The sequence below is a fragment of the Harpegnathos saltator genome, unplaced genomic scaffold (assembly GCF_003227715.2).
Source record: "Harpegnathos saltator strain DR-91 unplaced genomic scaffold, Hsal_v8.6 scaffold97, whole genome shotgun sequence".
In the NCBI taxonomy this organism is placed as follows: Eukaryota; Metazoa; Arthropoda; class Insecta; order Hymenoptera; family Formicidae; genus Harpegnathos; species Harpegnathos saltator.
Genome location: NW_020230725.1, coordinates 116,519 through 132,058, shown reverse-complemented (window position 1 = coordinate 132,058; position 15,540 = coordinate 116,519).

Here is a 15,540-nt window from a genome sequence, read left to right as displayed (position 1 = left end):
ATTGCACTAATGGTACAGTTGCCACATGTCCGGTTTTTCCGAAAAAATAGGCGACCATTTGCTTCAAAGTGCTTCGTACGCGAACAACTTTTGTTGGATTTGGCTCATCTTGAAAGACCCATACAGTCGACTGCTGTTTACTTTCGGGCTCATACGCATAGATCCATGATTCGTCACCTGTTACGATATCATAGACGTGTTTTGAAGCATCGCAATCGTATTTCTTGAGCATTTCTTTCGACCAATCGACACGAGCCTTTTTTTGAGCGATTGTTAAATTATGTGGGATCCAACGCGAACAAATTTTTTTGACAGCCAAATGTTTATGCAATATTGAATGTATGCTGGTCCCACTAATATTATAAAAAAAAGCGCTGCAAGGACTCGAACACTCCTCAAATGTAAACGATAAGATACTAGCACGCGCCTTAGCTTCCGCAGTTACCGCGCTTCACGCTTATTGATTCCAAGTTACTACACTTAACATATAGCTGTTTTTTTAATTACAAATTTCTCGCAAACGAAAGCCCATGCACACAAACCTTTTTTTTACGTATCCAACCCCCCTCCCCCATTCGAATGAAATATGACTCATTCAATTATCGATTTTACATGTCTTGCCATCTCCTTGTGAGAGCATAACCTTCCTCCAATGAATGTCTGCTTTCGATGTCGTTTGAGGCGAATCATCACTTCGGAACTAAAACCGTTTGCGCTGTACATTGTTATAAATAATCTACTTCTCATCACCAGTTATTATTCGCATCAAGAAAGAATCGTTTTCCTCACGTTTAATAAGCATATTGTAGATGTTTACACGCGCCGTCAAATGAACTTCTGTGAGTTCATGAAGAACTCAAATATCGAGCTTGCTTACGTATCTCAGCTTCTTCAGGTGGTCATAAACGCTTGAATGATGGATTTGTAATGTTTCTGCAATCTCTCGTGTCATGTAACGTGGGTTTGATTCGATCAATGCCTATATTTTGTCGTCATCAACTTTGGTGGGCCTTAACCGAGAAACGTCGTTGAGATCAAAATCACCAGCACAGAATATCGTGAACTATCGTTGGCACTGATGTTCTTGTAGAACATTGTCACCGTAAACTTTACGCAACTTTTCACAAGTTTGACGCGTTTTCTTCCCTTTATGGAAGTAAAACAGTAAAATATGCTGAAAATGCACAGTTTGGTCTTCCATCTTCAACTTATTGTAAAATCTCCAAAACTTAACCAAATCGCTCAATTGTTCTTTATAACGACGCTGGAACTATCAGCTGTCAAATGACACAGCAATAATATAGATATGAATGACTCTAGTACTTCCAAAAATGAACTAGCGTCATGTGTTGCAAGGGTGCGTCATGACTTTTCCGACAACCCAATAGTATTAGTGAGATATCGTAAGTTAAATATTGAAAAAATTATAAAGTTTTCTTAAATATCTCCAAAAATATTAGATAAATAAAAAATGTTTCAGATAAATGTTGTTCAAATTAATTAATATGGGTGTTCAAATTAATTGATAAAAAAGATGACAAAATATTGGGATTTCCATTTAAGAAAAATAATGATCAGTGAATATCTCGAAAATGACGCCATCTGTAAATAAAATGATATAGTTGTTTTATGTCCGCTCTGGAACTATACAACTTTTGTCTGAAACATTTTTTAATATCTTTCATATTTTTCGAGATTTTTACCTGGCTCGTTTAAGATGGGATACCTTATATATATGATGTTTAAAATACCTCAATATTACTACAATATTTTGAAAAGATGCGAAAATATTCCGTGTTTAAATAAATTTTCTAAAATCTCGGAAAAGCTGCATTACCATCAATTAAGGAAAAACTATGTTGGCCGAAGAAACGAATGATTTAATCGTGAATTTCTGCCGTTTGTTGTTATACGTCAATAAGAGTGTTGACAACGAAAGTCCATTTAACTCCATTTAACAAGACATTTTTTATTTTTACGTTCATGAAGATAAATCTCTTCAACCACGGTTAGTTCAAATACCTACAGGGTGTATCAAAAGTCTGGAAACGGTCGAATATTTCATAAACTATGCATTTTAGAAAGAAATGTTTCAGACAAAAGTTAGTTTGAGGGGGGACATAAGATGGTGTCATTGGATTGACCTTGAGTGAACGTTCCAAGGTCATACGGAGTTCAACTTTGTTTTTTTAAATGGAACCTCCTATTTTTCATTGCATATTCTTGTAGCTCATCTCGAGAGCTTTCCAAAATTAGAAATAAGTTATGTTTTATTGAATATTTTTCGAGTTTTGGGGCTTGAAAGTTATAATACCGTCGGCATTAGCCAAGGTGTATCGCGTTGCACGATCGGATTTACACCTTTTATGTATGTGTGTGTGTGTTACAGCAGAGGTAAGGACCCCATAGTTCGTCTCTCCCGTAGTATTTAATGAATCCAAACCCTCTCTGCTGTGTGTGTGCGTATGTATATGTGTGTGTGTAGGAGTGTGTAGTTTAGTTGAGTAAGTGTTCAAATTGACCTCCGTCTGCTGCTTCACAATGGCCTAGCCGTAGATAAAAATTATTTAAAACATTTCGTCTCATTTCTGCCGAGATAAGATCAACTTGGTGTATTATACTTCCCTAAAGTCCGCAAGGTTGGCAGATTTTGTTTCGTATGCATTGTTTTTAAGATATCCCCAAAAAATTAATCGCTAGGAGAATGATCTGGTAATCTAACAGACCACTCTATTTGACCACGTCTTCCTATCCATCGATTTGGAAAAGTATTATCTAAAAATTGCCGTACTGCTACTACATGGTGTGGCCTTATACCATCTTGTTGAAACCAAATATTTTCTATGTTGCCACTAAACGTATTTTCAAGAGCGGGTATGACTTCATTTTACAATAGCTCCTGATAGATCGTCGCGTTCAAATTCCCATTAATGAAGAATGGTCCGACAATACCACGTTCGCAAAAACTAGCCCAAACGTAAAGTTTTTGGGGATACTGCGTGCGGATATCACGGATCCAGTGAGGATTTTCATCACTCTAATATGGACAATTATGCCGATTTACCGCTCCATTCAATTCAAAAGAAGCTTCGTCAGAAAAAATTATAAAGGATGTCCCAAAATTCACGCAAGAAGTAATTTTGATAGAAAACACAGGTTTATAATTAAAAACTGTAAATTTTTTATTGATTCATAAAGTATACAGTATAGGGTTATGTATGGAATAGCATATCGGGTAAACGGCCATAGCGAAGAGAGTTCGTTGAATGGATTATGGAACAACAAGTGGATGCTGATTTTTCGAACAAAATCATCTTCAGCGATGAAGCTCATTTTCATCTTGATGGCTTGGTTAATCGATAAAATTTTCGCATTTGGGGTTCAGAAAATCCACGAGTGATTGTTGAGAAACAAATGCACCCACAACGTGTCACTGTTTGGTGTGAATTTTGGGCTGAAGGCATCATCGGACCATTCTTCTTCGAAAATGCGGCTGGCCAGACAATAACAGTTAATGCTGTTCGCTATCGCGACATGATAAACCAGTTTTTTGTGTCTAAATTGCAAGATATGGATGTGGACGACATATGGTTTCAACAAGACGGTGCCACATGCCATACAGCCCGAAAAACAATTCAATTACTGCATGAGTCATTTTCTGGTCGTGTAATTTTCCGTTTTGGTGATCAGATTTGCCCAGATCATGCGATTTAACGCCGTTGGACTTTTTTCTTTGGGGTTTTTTGAAGTCTAAGGTTTATACCAACAAGCCGACGACCACCTACGTCTTAAAGGAGGAAATTGAGCGCTGTATCAACGAAATTCAGCCACATTTACGGTCATGGAAAATTTCAACAAAAGAGTGCATATGTGCCAGCAAAATTGTGGAAGCCATTTATCCGATATGTTATTCCATACATAACCCTATACTGTATACTTTATGAATCAATAAAAAATTTACAATTTTTAATTATAAAACTTTTTTCTATCAAAATTACTTCTTGCGTGAATTTTGGGACACCCTTTATGATCGAAAAAGTTATTATTATTGTTGTATCGACACATCATTTCATCGCAGAATTCATTTCTTCGATCAAAATCATCTTCCGATAGCTCCGGAATGATTTTAATTTTGAAAGCCATTTCTCTTTCACTAAAATACGATGAATGGACATTATACTAATCTTATGCGCCTGTGCTGCCGTCCTCAAAGTAGAATGAGGATTTTCGTTTGCATCATTTCGAAACTCTTATCCAAGTTTGTCACTAATTTTGGTCTGCCAGTGCGTTGTCGGTCCTTGACGGAACCTGTTTCATCAAATTGTCTGATCGTTTTCTGGACTGTAGACTTCGAAATCGGTTCATGATTTGGATAAGTATTGTTAAATAAAGCAGCTACTGATTCATAAGATTACTGCGAATGCTGCGAGGATATGGTGACCATGTTAGATCCTTTGACCAAGTAGCTGCTTATCTCTGCTGTGACACACACACACACACACACACACACACACACACACACACACACACACACACACACACACACACGTACACAAGAGGTGTAAATCCGATCGTGCAACCTCCATGCGGTACATCTTGGCTAATGCCGGCGGTATAACTTTTAAGCCCCATAATTCGGAAAATACTGAATAAAACTTATTTATAGTGTTTTGGAAAGCTCTCGAGATGAACTACAAGAATATGTAATGAAAAATAGGAAGTTCCATTTAAAAAAACAAAGTTGAACTCCGTATGACCTTGGAACGTTCACTCAAGGTCAATCCAATGACATTATGTTATGTCCCCCTCGAACAAAATAACTTTTGTCTGGAATATTTCTTTCTAAAATGCATACTTTATGAAATATTCGACCGTTTTCAGATTTTTGGTACACTCTGTATATCACGATTTGTTCTTTGCCCGCAATAAGACGTTCATTAAAGGGAAGAGCATGCTCTTATTTGTCCCGCCAAATCATTCTATTTTAGGCTCTTGGTCCATCGCTGCAGAATTCTTGATTGAAAATGTCAGAAGTAAGAAAATACATGTTAAAAATTCTTACAAAATAAATTGGAATGAAAAATATAATCTTTAGAAAGATAATAATAATTAAAGAAGGATCCATAAAATGACATTTGCAGACGATTAAGCAGATTGCAAAATAGTTCAAATACTTTTACTCTAACAAGCAGTAAATGACTGTAACATTAATGTAATGTACAACCTACTTTTCCAAACTATTGTTTTTTCATTATTTTGTCCAATTTTACGGTTATTAACTGTTTGTTGGAGTAAAAAGAAAATGTTCAGACTATTTTACTAAAAACCGATTGCCGTCATTTTGTGAAAATAACTTTTCATTTCATCATTGCAAAAATTTTGAGCGTGCATTTCCTCATTTCTGACATTAAAGGTTAAAATGGCCGCAGCGAGGAAAAAGAATTTTGAACAAGTTAATTGTTATACGATGCTCAACTGGTTTGTATTACCAAGGATGCGATAAAGAAACGGCACGAGAAACGCGATTCAACATGTTTACGTGAATTGATTTGCATTTTCTAAGAAGGAAACCTTGTTGGTGAAATAGGCGAAATAGAACACAAACGGCAATTAGCGAGGTACGTTCTACTCTAAACACGCGAAGGTTCAATTAACCCTAATAACGCGACGGGTTTTCGATCTTGCGATATATTTTGAGTTTGAAATATTTACCTTGAAGGCAAAATATTTTATGCGTGAAAGGTTAAAATTCTAAAAAAGAGAGTTAGGACGTAGAGCGCGTGCGGAACGATTATAAACGGCTCGTGCAGAGATTTGTACTTGCCCGAAATATAGCTGTCAGGACGTGAAAGCGCCAGAGTCAGAGAGTTACGGGCTGAAGACGGTAAAGAATAGCAGAAGAGATTACGGGAACACAGTTGACGGCTCCAAAGAAAGGAAATTTCATCCTTGGAACACTGGAAGAGCTATGACTACAAAGGAACAAAAGTAAAGGAACAAAATAACGTTCGCGAGACATCGAATTCCTCGGCTAAACAGCTACTTATTAAATGGAAAGAGACAAACCGGACCGATCATAATTTTATATTTTATATGAATAAGAATATTCAAAAAGCAAACTCTCTGAATGCGATTTGACTCCGATTACATGCATATTTTTCTACTCAAAAATGACTGAGAATTTCGTGCCAAGGTTGAGAGAGAGGGGAAGAGATAGATAGGGGCTAGAGCGGAGGGAGTGAGGAGAGGAGAGTGGGAGATAGAGAGGGGGAGAGAGGGGAGAGAGGGAGAGGGCGAGAGGGAGGGAGAGGTAGAGGGAGAGAGTGGGGAGAAAGAGAGAGAGAGAGAGAGAGAGGATGGGGAAGAGAGAGGGAGGATTAAATATAAATTCATAATAGCCAATACGAACTTATAATTGCAAGTGAAGTCGATTGCAAGACTTACTAAATCCATAAATGAAATAAAAAATGTGATAACGAATGTACCTAGAAATTAAACAAATATTTCAGGCATCATTTCGGTTCTTACCAGTGAGAATGGAAACCAAAATTCGGTCGACATTCCGACTCTTTTCAATGGAAATGGAAAAGATATTGTGCAAATAGTATGTATATATACAGAAAAACGTATAGATTCGAAAAACCTACTACATTAAAATAAATATTACTTGTTTCGAGTATTTCATAAATTCATATATACGTAAATTTAATATAAATTTATAATAAGCATTAAATTTACTTAAAAAAATGTTTTAGATTCTATTAAATCTAATATTTTCAAGAATATCAAATCGAAACAAAACCTCATTCCATTTCTTTCTTATGTAAAATGAAAGTTACACAATATTTTTGAAAAGAGAATATAATTTATTTTTTCTGAGTATATAGAATGTCCCATTTTAATGTCCCACCCCAAATAACTCTTCAGTATTGAAGTTTCAAGGAGAATGATCTCAATAAAAATTGTAGGGATTTAAGTGAGCTACCTTATGATGACTTTGATCTTGACTTCTATTTTCAAAGTCATTTGAAGGTCAACTTGCGTTTTTTAAATGGGAACCCTTATTTTTTATTACACTGTTTTTCTACTAATTAATTTGAACAACTTTCGTCTAAAACATTTTTTTATTTGTCTAATATTTTTTGAGATATTTGAGGAAAACTTGATAACTTTTTCAATATTTAACTCACAATATCTCGCTAACTATTTGTTGGAAGAAAAAGTGACTTTCTTGCTTTATTTAGTCTCAAGAATATATTGTTCCAATAGCGCCTTGACTTTTGTTAACTTACTGATTTTTGGAAATTTCAAAATCATCAAATTAACAAAAATCAGGGCGTTATTGTAACAATATATTCTTGAGATTAAATAAAGCAAGAAAGTCTACTACCACTTTTTCTTCCGACAAATAGTTAGCGAGATATCGTAAATGAAATATTGAAAAGTTATCAAGTTTTTCTCAAATACCTTAAAAAATATTAGACAGATAAAAAATGTTTTAGACAAAAGTTGTTCAAATTAATTAGTAGAAAAAAACAGTCTAATAAAAAATAAGGGTTCCCATTTAAAAAACGCAAGTTGACCTTTAAATAACCTTGAAAATAGAGGTCAAAGTCAAGGTCATCATAAGGTAGCTTACTTAAATCCTTACAACTTTTATTCAGATTATTTTCTTTGAAACTTCAATACTGAAGAGTTATTCGGGGTGGGACATTAAAATGGGACACCCTGTATATATAATATAATATTTTTCCGAATAAATTTTATTGTATGTATTTTATACTGAGTATGTATGTAACAATAAGTCTTTCTAAAATAGTATAATGAATATATTTCAAAACAATTATCAAGAAAATATTCCTTGTTGAATAACTATTACTTACAAGAACGAAAGTAAACTGAACAATTGCTTTTGTATCAGACGTTACCTTCTTGCCTCGAATGTAATGATTGGAATGGTCTTCTTCACTGCGTTGAAACTGAAGCTCTTCGTTTATCGGTTGCAAAGTGGTGAACGTTAGACACGTGCAATAGAAAATGTCGTTGATTCCCACGCGACAGAGAGTTGCGATAAAAATGCGTTTGGATACGATACAGGTGTTTCAAATCACTAGATGTGTTTTCTTAAAAACAGCTCGTTTAATAACTAACAAAAAAAGGATGTGTCTCTTGCGAGAACCCGTACGGAGATTGGGAGAAATCTAAATTAGTGCTGCGGTGCACCGGACTTGTGTAAAGAATGACTATTTCTATCTCGGATCGCCTTAGCCTTAATATTTATAGCTCGCGAAAACTCAACCGTGTTCGAGCGGGATTGGTTCAATCTGGGTTCACATTCAAAATTGAAGAGTAACGAATACGACCGTCCTGTTCATAAGAAATAGAACAACAACAACTCGGGATGTGACATCGAAGCGTTGATATTAGCATGATTTGGAAGCTTCTTGCAAATCAAGGCATCCTCTCGAGAAACTTCCAGAAACGTGATTTAGATTATCTCGAGAGTTTGTTGTTATACACAGGATTCACGCACTCGTTTCTTCCATACGAAACATACCGCCCGCCGTTGAAAGGACATTTCAACTTATCTTAACAATGCTGAGGTGCTTTGACCTAATGCGCAGTTGACCAGAAGCTCGCTTGGATCGAGCCCTGGTGTACATAGACAAAACGTCGAAGTGAACAAAATTATATATAAAGCGCGATGACAAAAAAAAGAAATATCTATAAAATTGAAAAAAAAAAACACAATAATTAACTAGAGGCAACTAGAGGCTAATTTAATTTCCTTTTGTAGGAATGCGCTGTTCTCATGCGAAGACGCTTTACCGCTTTATGAGCGCATAAGACGTGTACATAGTTATATCGCGATGTCAGCGGCGCACTCGATAGGGAGTAGACACAATTTTATGAGAGGTCTTCGATATTCGGAAGTAGCGGTTCGCACCGTAACCACCCGAGCTAATGAATCCGATCCTGGATGGCATTGAGTTATCTGACCGAGCTCCCATTTGCAGGGGGGCAAGTTCGGATTACGCAGAAGCACCATTCGTCCAACTTGGATATTTGGCTGTTTAGCACGCCATTTACAGCGATGTTGCAACGTATTAATATATTCATTATACCATCTTTTCCAAAATACTTCGGTAATATGCCGAACTAACTGCCATCGAGAAAGACGGTTTTCCTTCAGCTCGAGCGTGGATGGTTCGGGGTTGGTCGTAAGCGCAGATCCGATTTAAAAAATGACCCGGAATTAAGAAATCGAAGTTATCGCATTCGTCGGATAGCGGGGCGATGGGGCGCGAGTTTAGGCACGCTTCCACTCGACATAACAAAGTTGTCAGTTCTTCAAATGTAAGAGTATAAGATTTGAGTACTCGTCGCAGGTGGTGTTTGACACTCCGCACTCCGGCCTCCCAGATACTGCCGAAATGAGGTGCAGATGGAGGAACAAAGTGCCAAGACACATTATCGCCAGCAGTTTTATTAAGTAAATTTGGATCGCGTAAAGCGGCGTGATATGCGTTCCTGAGCTCGCGGTCCGCGCCTACAAAGGTCGTGCCGTTGTCAGAATAGATTGAGCGCGGAAGTCCTCGCCGAGCGCAGAATCGCGAAAATGCATTTAAAAATGATGCGGTGGAGTAGTCAGAGACTAGCTCGAGGTGAATAGCGCGGGTGGCTAAACACACGAATAATGCTATGTAAGCTTTGTGTGACTTGATCCCGCGACCGGAGGAAGTTCGTACAAGCAACAGGCCAGCGTAGTCCAATCCGCAGTGGAGAAATACGCGTTCCGGGGCAGAGACACGGATTGCGGGAAGATCTCCCATCAATTGGGAAGGCGTAGCGGCTCGCTCCCGTGTGCAGACGATGCACCGGTATATGACTGTTCGGATTAGACTTCGAGCGCGAAGGATCCAAAAATCGTGTCGGAGAGTACTGAGTGTTAGCTGTAGTCCAGCATGTAAAGTACGTTGATGTGCCTGATTGATAATCAAATCGACCAGTAGGTGCCGCGCTAAAAGGATGGGATGTCGGCGTGATATCGGGATTGGAGCATTTCTCAGACGTCCTCGCACCCGAACGACGCCATCGGAATCTAAGAATGGACACAGCGAATAGCTTGAACTGATGGTTGCGACGGGTAATCCCTTTAAAAGTGCTTTGACTTCGGCCGGGAAAACGTCATTCTGAATCGTTTTGATCCAAAATACGCGAGCAGCATGACACTCAACAGGAGAGAGCGCGAGTCGAGAGGATGGTGGGGTGTCCGTGTGATTCGTCAACTGACGACATCGCGAGATGAACCGAAATACATACGCTGTAACTCTGAGTAACTTAGACCAAGACGAGAAACGAGCAACGAGGTCGGCAGTTGTCGATGACCGACTGCAATGCATCGACACAACCTTCTCTTCCAATGATGCATTGACGGGCGTCGTAAATAGGGCGCGAGGGCCATTCCTCGGATGGCTGAGACAACCATATAGGTCCCCGCCACCACAATGAATGCGCGATCAACTCGTCGCCGAGGAGTCCGCGAAACGCACAATCAGCGGGATTATCGGAAGTGGCGATATGACGCCACTCTACGTTTTTTAAGCGGCTTTGTATGTCAGCGACTCGATTCGCGACGAACGTTTTCCATCGAGACGAGTGTTGGCGTAGCCAGGCTAATACCACCACGGAATCAGTCTAACAAAAGCACGGAATATGGGCTAACGAAAGTGTGGCACGAACGAATTCCATCGCCTGGGCGAGGAGAACGGCTCCTTGTAATTCGAGGCGAGGAACACTTGTAGGAGTTAACGAAGCCACCTTAGATTTGCCTATCAGAAGGCTGACTATGACGTGACCTGTCGTTGTAACAACTTTCAAATAAACTGCAGCTGCGTATGCGACGTTGGAAGCGTCGGAAAACCCGTGTAACTCGGCGCGACGTATTTCGGAACCGAATCCGGTCCATCGGGGAATGCGGAGCTCGCGCAGCGACGACAACTTGGTGTAGAACCTTCGCCATTGCGGGAGTAGGCACTATCTCTTGTACGCTGGACTTCGCGAGTTTGTCAGTACGCCGGGCTTACGTTCTGGCTTGACTGAGATTCTGTCGGTGCGCCGGGCTTTAACGCCTGGCTTGACTGGATTTTTCTTAAATGTATGTGCCAAGACAATAAACAAAGACAAACAATTTTCCTTTTCCGAACGTGTTCACTCCGATAAGCGCTGCCTCGTGCGACTTTTCTTTTTCCGTGATCTTTTCCTTTCGAGGCGCGTTGCTTCGTGCAACTTCATCAATTTAAACCATAATTGATTGTTTCGCATCGAAATTATTGCGTCGATTATGGCGACGATAAATCCTGAAAAGGCTGCTCAAGTTATTGCTTTAATTGAAGATGGCAGAAGTCGAAGGTACGTTGCTCAGGCACTTGATTTGTCAGTGTCAACTGTGCAACGTGCTTATGCCAGGTACTTACAAACCAATTCTTTCCATAGAAGGCCTGGTTCGGGACGTCCTCGATGTACTAATCACAATGATGACCGATTTATTGTTTCAAATTCGTTAAGAGACAGACATCGAACATCTGTTCAAATTAGAAACAAATTAGAACAATTTAAGGGATGTCCACAACATTAATGTATCCGTTAACACCGTTCGGAGAAGATTAAAGGAACAAAATCTGCTTTCGCGCAGGCCAGCAGCTGTACCTTTGCTTAAATGTCACCATCGCGTAGCTCGACTCAATTTTGCAGTTGAGCATAGAGACTGGACTTACGCAGACTGGAGCAAAGTACTTTAGCGATGAATCTCGTTTTTGTGTCTATTCTCCAGATGTACGAGAATGAGTTTATCGTCGCGGTGTAGAACGATTTGCAGACTGTACGGTAAGTGAGAGGCATAGCTGCAATGGAGGCTCTGTAATGATTTGGGCAGAAATTTCAGCTAATGCTCATACAGATCTGCACTTTTTGACAAGAATTTGAACGCAGATGTATACGTGGAAGACATACTCATTCCGTATGTTGTTCCGTACGCACCCTTCATCGGAGAGAACTTCTTGTTTATGCAAGACAATGCTCGACCACACACTGCGAGAAGAGTGCATGATTTCTTCAATGAAGTTGGCATAAAATGACTCGATTGGCCAGCAAATAGTCCAGATTAAAATCCAATCGAACACTTATGGGACAACCTCGGCAGGAAAGTACGAAATCACGTACCTGCTCCTCAGTCACTGCGAGAACTGCGAATAATTCTCGAAAACGAATGGAATACAATTACGCAGGATGAAATTAAAAGACTAATAAGGAGTATGCCTGATCGTATGAATGAGGTAATACGCGCACGAGGCAGTCATACCCACTATTAGTACACACACACCACACACACAGCAGAGAGGGTTTGGAGTCATTAATTACTGCAGGAGTGACGAACTGCGGGGTCCTTATCTCTGCTGTAACACCACACACACACACACACACACACACCACAAGGAGGGTGTGAAATCTTGAAATACTGTGCAGCTGACGAACCACAGGGTCCTTATCCTTGTGGTATACAAACACACACACACACACACACACACACACACACTACATACAATGGGACTTTTCCTACCAGTAAAACTCCATGCGGTTTATATTGGGAAGACTTACAACCATAATTTGAGCTAATGACAGCGGTATCTTAAAATGCAATTCATCTTTATTACGTAATATCGATTACGCAAAATGAAGAACCTAAATTGAATTTTACTTTCATTTCCCTGGCTTTCAAAATAATAAATGCAAATCATTGAATATATTGTGCAGGTTATGTAAATTATTATGTAGACAAACATGAACACAGCTATTGAAATTATGAAAGAGCCAAACGAACCGCAGAGCCTCTTAGCCCCTTAAGCCTCGCTGAATCGACATTTGTTGCAAATTCGAAATTGAATATCTCGACACCTAAATATCCTAGCAGCAAATTTCAAAAACGGTTTGAAAGCTTTGAAACCGTACTTTTCGAAAGATCTATCGAAATTGTGCGCAACGATATTTTTTCAAAATGGCGGGTGATAAAAAGGAGAACATGAAAAGTTGCTAAAAAAAGGTTCGAGCGTGCGACGGCGCATGGAGCAAAGTAAGTGTCGCAGCTCAATGGGACGAAAAGTACCTAAAAGTATAGAATGTTTTCTTTAAAATACTTCGTTATAGAGCTTGATGCGATACTTATTCACTAAATTATGCAAATTTAACAAGAAAACCGCATTTTTAGCAAAATTTGGAGCAACAGTGAAAAATGATCACATCGAGCTCGGTAAAGTAGCATTTTAAAGATAACACTCTATACTTTCATGTGCATTTGGTCCCATTACGCTGCGATACCTGATGCACACCATGCACCATCGCAAACACGGACCTTTGATTATCAATTTTGCATCCTCTCACTTTATCATCCGCCATTTTGAAAAAAATGGCCGAGCATAATTGCCATTCAGATATTCTTAAAGAGGACGTTTCAAGCTTCATTTTGCATTTCTGCGCATATTTGTATCTTCATTATTTACCAAGTTATGATCATTTGAAATTTTGTAATTTTTTCCCAAATTTTTAGTGTACCGGGTTTTTTGCGTTTGAGTATATTTACAGATGGTGTTATTTTCGAGATATTCACTGATCATTACTTTTCGTAAATGGAAGCCTCAATTTGTTATTAGAGGAGAAGGTCCAAATATGGGCAATGGTCCAAATATGGACTAGCGGTATTTCAATTCCCTATGGCTCTGCAGCCTGATAACAAGTATATGGGTAATTTCGTTGAAGACGTAGCGTGTCACATAGCTGCATTTAACCATTGCTGTCGAGGCAGTATACTAGTTATACATAATTATTAGTTTTGTGACGATTGAAAATTTGTGCAGGTATGTATATTTCAATTTTTTTCTAGAAATGTACTTATTATTAATGAAATTATTTATAACCTATAAATAGTATACCCAGTAAGCAAAATGCTAACAGAATGTGCGCAGATTGACGCCAATTTCAATCAGATCTCCAGATCAAAACCATAGCCATCTGTGTCCTCATTAGGCTCGTGTTTTGTCGACAGGACCTGTATGACGTGCGAGCAGATTGTCGGCAGAAACCGCGCAAGTCCTACTGTCAAACTACACGTAGAGTCTGCGCGTAGAGTTTGCTCAGTTTCTGCCGCCAATCTGCCGTCAAATTACTGCAAGTCTTGCGCGGTTTTTGCTACAAATTTGCCGTCAAATATCTGACAACAGGATCTGGCACATATTTGACCGCAGATTGGCGACATAATTTGATATAACAGATTCTGCGTTAAATTTGTTGCCTATTTGCCATCAAACTATGATAGCAGGCTTTGTTCGAAACCTGCTCGCGCAGGTTTGGCTATCTGGGTAAGGTTAGATGTATGAAAGGACATATTGAGTTGAAGTGGAAATATATTGTATTTCTTATTGTAACTTAATTTCATTCGTAATACATTGTTGCAAATATAGGCTACGGTAGATGGTCCAAATATGGATTAGTAACCCATATTTGGACCATCACGGATGATATGGTTATGTTATTGTACACATATATTTCTATTTAGACTAGTTGCTTCCATGTAATATTTACAACGTTCAAGAAACGTTTTTTCTTATTTTAGAATGCCTAGACGTACCACAAAATATCAGTCCAAAAATAAAAGGAAACAATAGTATGCTGAAAATATGGAGAAAGCTATCGATGCAGTTAGGGAGAAGAAAATGGGAATATTAAAGGCATCCAAATATTTTAATGTTCCTCGCACAACTTTGCAAAGACTGTGTAAAAACAATGACTTATCTTCACATGAAACTGCAAGGAAAAAATTAGGAAGAAAGCCTATATTAGGAGAAGAATTTGAAAAGAAACTCGTACAATACTTATTTTTCATAGAAGAAAAGTTGTATGGATTTACACTGAAAGACTTGAAACATATGGCGTATCAATTAGCTATAAGAAACAATATATTTCACCCATTTACCTCAGCTGAAGCTGGCAGATCATGGACAGATCTATTTCTGAATCGTCACAAGAATGTCCTCTCTCGGCGTAAAGCAACTGGAACTTCCTTTGCCAGAGCTTTAGGTTTTAATAAGGAAAGTGTACAACAATCTTTTAAACTCTTAGAAGATGCTTGTGCGGAACATTATTATCCTCCTGGACGAATTTTCAACGTGGATGAGACAGGGCTTACAGTTGTGCAAAGTAAAATTCCACTAATTCTTGCAAAGAAAGGTAAAAGGCAAATAGATGCTTTAACATCAGCTAAACAGGAGAAGGAGCAACGACTATAATAGCTTACATGAGTGCAAGTGGAAGTTTTATCCCACCAATGTTTATTTTCCCGAAGACGAACATGTCAAATCAGCTTATGAGAGGAGTCCACCAGATTTCATTGGCGTTGCTCATCCATCCGGGTGGGTACAAGCTAATCTGTTTACGAAATGGTTTAGTCACTTTATTGAAAATATCCATCCAACTGAATCTTCAGCAGTT